The sequence below is a fragment of the Talpa occidentalis genome, unplaced genomic scaffold (assembly GCF_014898055.3).
Source record: "Talpa occidentalis isolate TD23 unplaced genomic scaffold, MPIMG_talOcc4v2.1 talOcc4.5, whole genome shotgun sequence".
Taxonomy (NCBI): domain Eukaryota; kingdom Metazoa; phylum Chordata; class Mammalia; order Eulipotyphla; family Talpidae; genus Talpa; species Talpa occidentalis.
The window spans coordinates 131,359,008-131,366,665 of record NW_023604861.1 but is presented as its reverse complement, the minus strand read 5'-3'; positions in this window follow the sequence as shown (position 1 = coordinate 131,366,665).

The window sequence follows — 7,658 nt, the reverse complement described above, 5'->3', positions numbered from 1 at the left end:
TGCTCATCGACTCTTCATGCAGATGTTAGTTTTGATCACTTTCTCTCCTTAGAGTTATGATATTCTGAAAAAATTGATCTCCTACATTTAGCACCATTAATGATTCTTGCTAAACCGGTATTTACACTTCAATTCACATTTATCATTTGGCATTCTATTATAAGGAAAACCCCTAGTCTTCCCTCTCTGTCTGTCTTTCTACCCACCCATCCATCATCTCCATATCAATTTCAATATATAGTTATGAGTTAACATTTTAAGCAATTTATCCATTATCCTTGCATTTATCTTGATGACAGTGGCAATCCCTACAGATTCTTGTATCACTTTGACATTCTGTCAGCATCCTTTAAAGATATTATTTACTTTCGGGCATAGTAAGTTATTCCAGGATCATCTTGGACTTTTATAACTTTAACCCTATAATTAGCCATTTCTCTGAGGATCTCTCTTTCTAGCAAAGAATGGTATTGGAAAACCAAACTCTGGGTGCTAGATATGCTTGATATTATATTGGGATGTCACCACTTCTATGAATTTCAGTAGACAGATCTAGAGAAAATATGTTAATACATATTATTACACCTATAATATTAATATATTTTATTATATTAACTATAGTACATATAATAATATTAATAACAATCAATTTATATATATTCTCTATAGTTTATAGTATCTGTAGTACCTATATAATATGTATATCATTAATATACCTTTATACTGTATCATGTAATCTATAATGTATGTACTTATAATATATATTGTAAAAGATGTTTATATCACTAATTTATACTAACGCCCCCAATTCCAATCCAACACCACTTGACTCTTCCTTGTTTTTTCCTTGTTTGTTCCTTGCCTTTCCTAGAAGATAGCTCTACCTATCTTCTTCCTCAGTCAGAACCTCAGTTCCCAGTTGTATCAACACACTTATCATATGCTCAATTCTGTAATACATAGAAATCAGTTTTAGAATTGCCAGACCCAAAATACCATGGGAAAAAGCCGTACCCACAAGAGTTCAGATACGTTTTGTACTTTCATTTCCTCCAGCTGAAGTTATGTGCACACAATCCTGTGTTCTATAGTCACTGGCATCCATTCAGTGTTTTATTCTTTACTGTGATTATTTTATTCATTTTAAACACAATGGATTGGATTTATTTGTGTCTTTTTGCATTTAGTTTGATGTTTCACCCATTATCTTTGTTAATTTTATTTAGGGACTATTTAGGACATTACTACACTTCCAAAAGTTCACCCAGTCTACAACATTATGTACTCACAAGAGTCTCACCCCTCGTTCCTGCTCCTCCCCTTGTGGGTAACTAACTTTATTATGTATGTTTTGTTATGCAAAAATAATCAGATTATGTCTGTTTTCTTATTTTTCTTTCTGATGTACATAGAAGGTGGTATGATATATACTCTTCGCCATTTTTCCCGACTCAGTGTAACAATAGGTTGAATCCTGCCCTCTGCCTTGTTCTCACTGTGGACTCTAGTGCCTTCATGTTGTGGCTAAGTTGAGCAAAGACTATGCCTTTGACATACCCCAAGACGGAGACAGAAGTGGCACCCTATACGTAATGTTGGATAGACATTTAATTGACCTGGTAATTGAATGAAACCTGGGGATAGCAGTAAAATAGAACTGAGTACACATGGGCCTGTTGAACGTCCGTCCCATGCCTTCTGTCTCCTTCAGACTGAAGACTTAACTCCTCAGCTTGGTCCATGTGGCTTGTAGAATGTATCCCAGCTCCTTCTTCCACTTCTCCACATAGATTTTATGCAGCTGTCACCCAGAGGCACTTAATACTCATTCTAAGACACTCATTTCACAGCTTTAACACTTAAGAATTCCAGTTTAGTGGTCCTGAATTCTCTTCCTGCCTTTTTAGATACTTGCTTATCTAACTGACTGGCCTCTCTCTCTAGGACGCCCTTGTTCAATTATCATGACAAAATTATGATGTCTATCCAGCCCGGCGACATCGCAAACATAGCACCTATGGAACTACATTGCAATGTCTGATTTACTTTCATGTCACCCCTGTGAGCTTCCGAGTTCCCTGAGAATTCAGTCTTGTTTATCTCCAGTGATTAATACCATGCCTGCTGAAAATATTTTTAAATAATGCAGTAAATTGTTCAGATCCTTTTTCTCTTGGGATCCCACTCAATCTTCAGTATACAGTGAAGAGTATACATGAGTTCATCTCACCAGGATTCTGACAACTAACAATTTGAAATACTAAAAGGCGATGTTCTTTTTTTAAAAAACTTTTTTTTCTTTTCGACGAAATTCATCACTGACAGGTAGGGGGCGCCATTTAACAGCTTGTGGAGAAAGGAAGCTTTTGTAACTATTCTTACTTTTATAAAAGAGATAGTATAAAATAAAATTGAAATATATTCCATATTATCTCTGACTTCACAATTTACTTGACCTTTTACATGTGAATTAAGAATGCATCCAAGGGTACCTTACCTAAGCTCTATGGTAAATTTGTACCCGACATGAATCTTACACATTCTAAGTGGATTTATGAAAGCTAAGAGAGTTGATAAGAAAAAGGAATAATAGTTCATAACTCCTTTTGTTATTAACATGTATTAATAAATATTGCTTATATGGATGTGTGTATGCTACAGTACATCTGGAATTAGGAAAAGGGTTTCTTTGACTAGAAGTAGACACCACAGTATACTTGACAACGCCTGTTTCTGTCCGGAGAAACAGCAACAGAAAAAGCCTTTCTGCCTGTTGCTTAGGACACTGACAGTCGGTGCTTGCATTGAGGGTGAACCCACATTTAGGACTACACAGCTCTGATGCTGACAGGTCAGAATGTTCAAGTTCTCCCGATAAAAACCTCTCTGTGCTGCCCGCTCCTACTTTCTTGGTGTCTGTTCTTCTATCTAAGTTGCTTTGACTGCCTAGGCCCAGCCCCGCAGGCATAAATAGAGTTTGTTATGGTAAGAGGCAACCCCAGCCCCTCTACTGCCGTTACATAAATAAGAGCAGGACTGACTTGGAAGGAAGGGGTGTAAATCTTTGGCTAAAATGAGAGACGAGGGAGCCATCCACTTTCCACCACAGTTAACATGCTGACGGAGTTTCCAAATAAACTTTTATCTCCTAAGACTGATTGCTGCTGATGGATATGAAAGTGAGCCTAAGAAGGTGGCCAAGGAAGTGACCACACCTTTCCAGATTCTTCAGGGCTGTCCAGTGCGCATTTTCCTGGGAGCAAGGAGAGGTGATGCTGGGTGCAGAGTGTAACTCAGGTTCCTTGCAGACCAAAACGGGGAGCAGTCCCCAACACCGGGCTTCCCTTGTCGTCCGCCTTCGTTGCCAATTACAGAACGCAGCTGCACAGGCGAGAAAGAGAGACAGGTTTTAAGCCAGCCATTTCCTGCTGCACACAGGGTGCAAAGTCGTCCTGCCTTTGCTTTCACTGTGCTGCACAGAAAAGTCCCAGGAGTCAAAGGTGCATGCTGTGTATCTGCGTGCCAGCCCTGTGGGTAGCTGAGTGCACCCCGATGGGTAGGGCGAGCACATGAGTCCATTTGGCTGGTGGTGCCTTCAGAGAGCCTGGCATGAAGCTTCAGTGCCCAGTGCTCTCAGGAGATGACAAAGGCAGCAATTCTGTAGGTGTGAGCCTCATCTTGCTCCTGGCTCACTTTCATTTGATTTAGGATTTTATTTTTCCTTAGGAACAATTTTTTTCTGCCAACATACACAATGCAAAATAGCAAAAATGTGTTTTGTGTTTGAGCTTATTTGCTTTTTTTTTTTTTTTTTGCTCATCATTTAACTAAACATGTCTGCATTAGGTTAGACCTTTGCAGCAAAGATCACTGACTATGAATTACTGCCTTTCTCTCACTTTTTAGAATCTGCACATCTTAAAGTAGTTTTCAGCACTTTCAAGGAATTTGCTTCAGTTTATTTTGGGATGACTTGTATTTTTTTCTTCCTCTGAATTGGAGTTTCTTTTCTTCTTCCTTTAAGCCGTATTACCAAGCAAAGGAAGTTTTTTGAACAAACAAAGAGGCTGTGATCATTGAATTATAAGCAGCTAAATATGATGTCCTGGGAAATATTTATAAATATGAGATTCTGATTTCCACTGGACACCCTCAAGTGCTGGTTATCTTGGGGCATAGTAAAGAATTATGACTGCATGAACTGCATGCTGACATAGAACTAAATAAGTAAATAAGTGGAGTGAAGGCAAACTGCTGTTTAACAGCTTCCCAGTTACGTATACACTTTCAAACAAGCATGAAATGTGGGTCTCTGGACATCACTTAAGAGAACCACAAATAAACAGAGTGTGATCCCACACTCCTATTCCTCCCGGACAGCGAGAAAGCTTGGCTGGGAATTGGGGGGTGGAGGGTTGCGTCGCTCTTCTGTCCTGCACACTGTAAACACAAGCCTTGTCACTCTGAAAGCTCTGGGTCCTGCTGTGCTGACAGACCCTTGAGTCTGGAAAACTGAGGAGACAAAGGGACTGTGGCCAGAGGGCTGAGCCCTCACCTTTTATTTTGCAAAGGATCACACTTCAGACTCAAGTACTTTCATGCTAACATCTGGGCTAAGTCAGCCTGGTGGACTGGCAGCCAGATTTGCTAATTCTCAAGTGGAGTGCTTTTGTTCCTCTCACCTGCAAAACCCTGCAGTTTGAGGTCAAATGGATGCCAAAATAATAGTACGTTTTCACAATCCTTTTGTATAAAAGACAACAGTAGAGCTGGAAAACCCATCGGACATTATCTAGTCACAAGTCCTTTCTGTCCACGAGGAAACTGAGGCAGAGAACAGCTTGGAAAGTGTTTAAGTGTCGTGATTCTTGGCCTATGGATTCACCTTGACATTTAACTGCCTGTATCAGTTACCAGTTGCTGTGGCGCAAACTATCCTATAACTGTGGTTTCAAACAGCCATGTTTTATTATTTGTCATATTTGGATCAGGTTGAGCGGTTCTGCTGCACTTGCCAGGCCTTGCTTAAGCAACTACCTTCATCCGGCCTCAGGAGGGCAGCGGACATGGCTGGGTCTTTCTCCCTCTGTGTGATCCCTCACCCCACCTTTCTTCACAGCATAGGTACCTCAGGGGAGAGATCCCGGAGGTCCAGTCGCCCGTGTGCAGGCCCTTATCAAACTCTTGCTCATCCTCTTTGCTTATGTCCACTGGCCAAAGCAAATGGCACAACCTCAGAATAAAGGTGGAAGAGGTGTGCACAGTGGTTCAGGGATCGAGGAGAATACACCCATTGGAGGCTGTAGCTGTAAAAATCTACCACAAGGCTTATGAATGCCTCACCCCAATGGTGCCCCACATAAGAATGGGGTTTGGAAAGAGGTTGCCAGGATTGCCTTCAAAAAGAGATTTCTCTGGACAAGAGCATTTGCAATAAACCCCGAAGACTCTGGTGTGCTGGCCTGCAATGTGTCCCATTCTGCATTATGAGAGAAGAGGACGAGGAGGAAATGGCATTATCCAAATGCATTTGGCAGGTTTTCTTTTCCCTGTGAAACCGCTATTAACCTCACAGAAAACAGTTTTTAAAACACTGGCCTGGGGCATAGAGAGGAAGGGCTCCTCCCACTTCTGCCCTTCCCTCTCCAAATACGCTTTTCATGAACTTGAATTCCATCTGCCAGTTACGGATCCAATGCTGACTTGTTGACATGGGGTGTTTTCACAGTGACTGCACAGGCAGGGCCCTCCTCAGGGGGATACCCAGAGGGGGAGAGCCTGAAGCTTCTTGAAGTAGGTGCCTGGACACAGCCCTGGGGGAAGAGCTGAAACCCCTGGTTCTGAGTCAGAGTGAATGCTGCTTCCCTGGAGTTGTGTCAACCCCAAGAACATTGCCCTGCGGGGGAAAGTGAGCTGTCCTGAGCCTGTCAGCTGCTGCCAAAAAAGTGCCAGTGAGATTCTGCCTGCCTTCTTGGGTTTATATTTTAAGATACTTTCTCTTAGCTCTGAGCTGGCAGAGAATGATCAGTTTTTTGAAAATATCATCTTTTTTCACCATTAAATTCCATCTTGAAAGTAGGAAGCATGCGCATTGCAAAAATGAATGTCATGCAAATAAATATCCGGTGAAAATAAATATCTGGTGAAGTGACCGCCTTCCAGCCCCTAGTCCTGCTTAGAGACAGTCACTGATACCTGTTCTCTAGTCTTTTCAGAGATAGTCCATGTTTGTACAGTATGACTTGCAACTTCTCTGCCTTAACTTCACTTTTTAAAACTTTATCAGAGATCATTCTGCATAGGTAGATGTTTAGCTAAAAGAGCCTCTGGCATTTTCTACAGAATTTCTACCATGATGGTTACATTTGACCATCACCTATGTCCTGAAAGTTTTTTTGTTTTCAGATTGGTGTCTTTTCATTTTTTAATGGATCATTTTATAGCCACACATTTCCATCAACTGCATCTTGCTCTTCTGTGGGTGTGTCTATTTATATCCTGTATTACAGGCTGTTGAAGTGAGCATGTGCAGGGCCTTCCCACGGCCCTGGAACAACAGGCTGGTGACGGTTGGGCAATAGAGGAAGCAGCATGGCTGCAGAGCCAGTCCTAGGTCTACACTGTAGCTTTCTGAGTCTTAGTTCTTCTCTCTGGTAAAAATGAATGTAATCTCAGTGATTGCTAGTTATGATGGCAAATGTAAAACTCCACAAGCATTTGGTCATCTCCACGTGATATGCAATGATTATCCAACTCATCTTAAATGTGGACAGAGTTGCTATCATCACGGTGTCATTGCCTTTTGAAATATAGACTATTTCTGTATTTGAAATAATAGGACTCTCAAGCACCCAGAATGACTGAAATTCTGTAAATGTAAATCTGATCCTTTTAGTGCCCTTGGAACCTCTCCCCCCAACCCCATGGTCTAGCATTACCTACATGCACGCTGAGGCCTTGTGGTCCTCACTGCCACGTCTTCAGCTTCATGTCTTACCAGTCAACTCTAGCCTCCCCCTTTATCTTTCTGTGCCTCTGCAGAATAATCTTTTATCTCCTTAATATTTTCTGTGGTGCTGCACCAGCAGTTCTCTCTGCCTAGAAGACTTCTTTCTTATCAAATAGAGCCCCTCCACACATGTGCATATGTGCTGCTCCCCACGCCCTCCCACGACCACCCCGCCTTGGGTGCCCCTCTCTTGCAGCTGGCACCCAGAGCATCCTGTCTCCCACCATTTAGCCTTGATCCAAGTCGGGACAGGGCTTGACCTTTTGCCTATATTTCAAACACTACTGAATTCAATAGGTGTATGTGAAAAAACTTTTTGATAGAAGGGACACATGTATTAGTTAATGCATGCATGGAGAAACCAGTGCCCTGGACAGCATTTTATGCAACCCAGAAAGGGGAAGTGTGCTTTGAGGAGCAGGTTGAAGTACAGGGATTGATATATTTAAGTAATAAAAGCTTCTCTTATTTAAGAAAAGCAAAGCAAAGGATTATCTTTACTGTCAAGGAAGGACAGTTATTTTATTATCATCTTTTCTAGACTCATCTGTAGAGGAGGGAACTCTGTCACTATAAAACCTGAGCCAGAACCCTGGGCAAAGTGGAAGGTGGTGAGTGTGGAGTAGTTAGGGGACACGAGACATAGGGG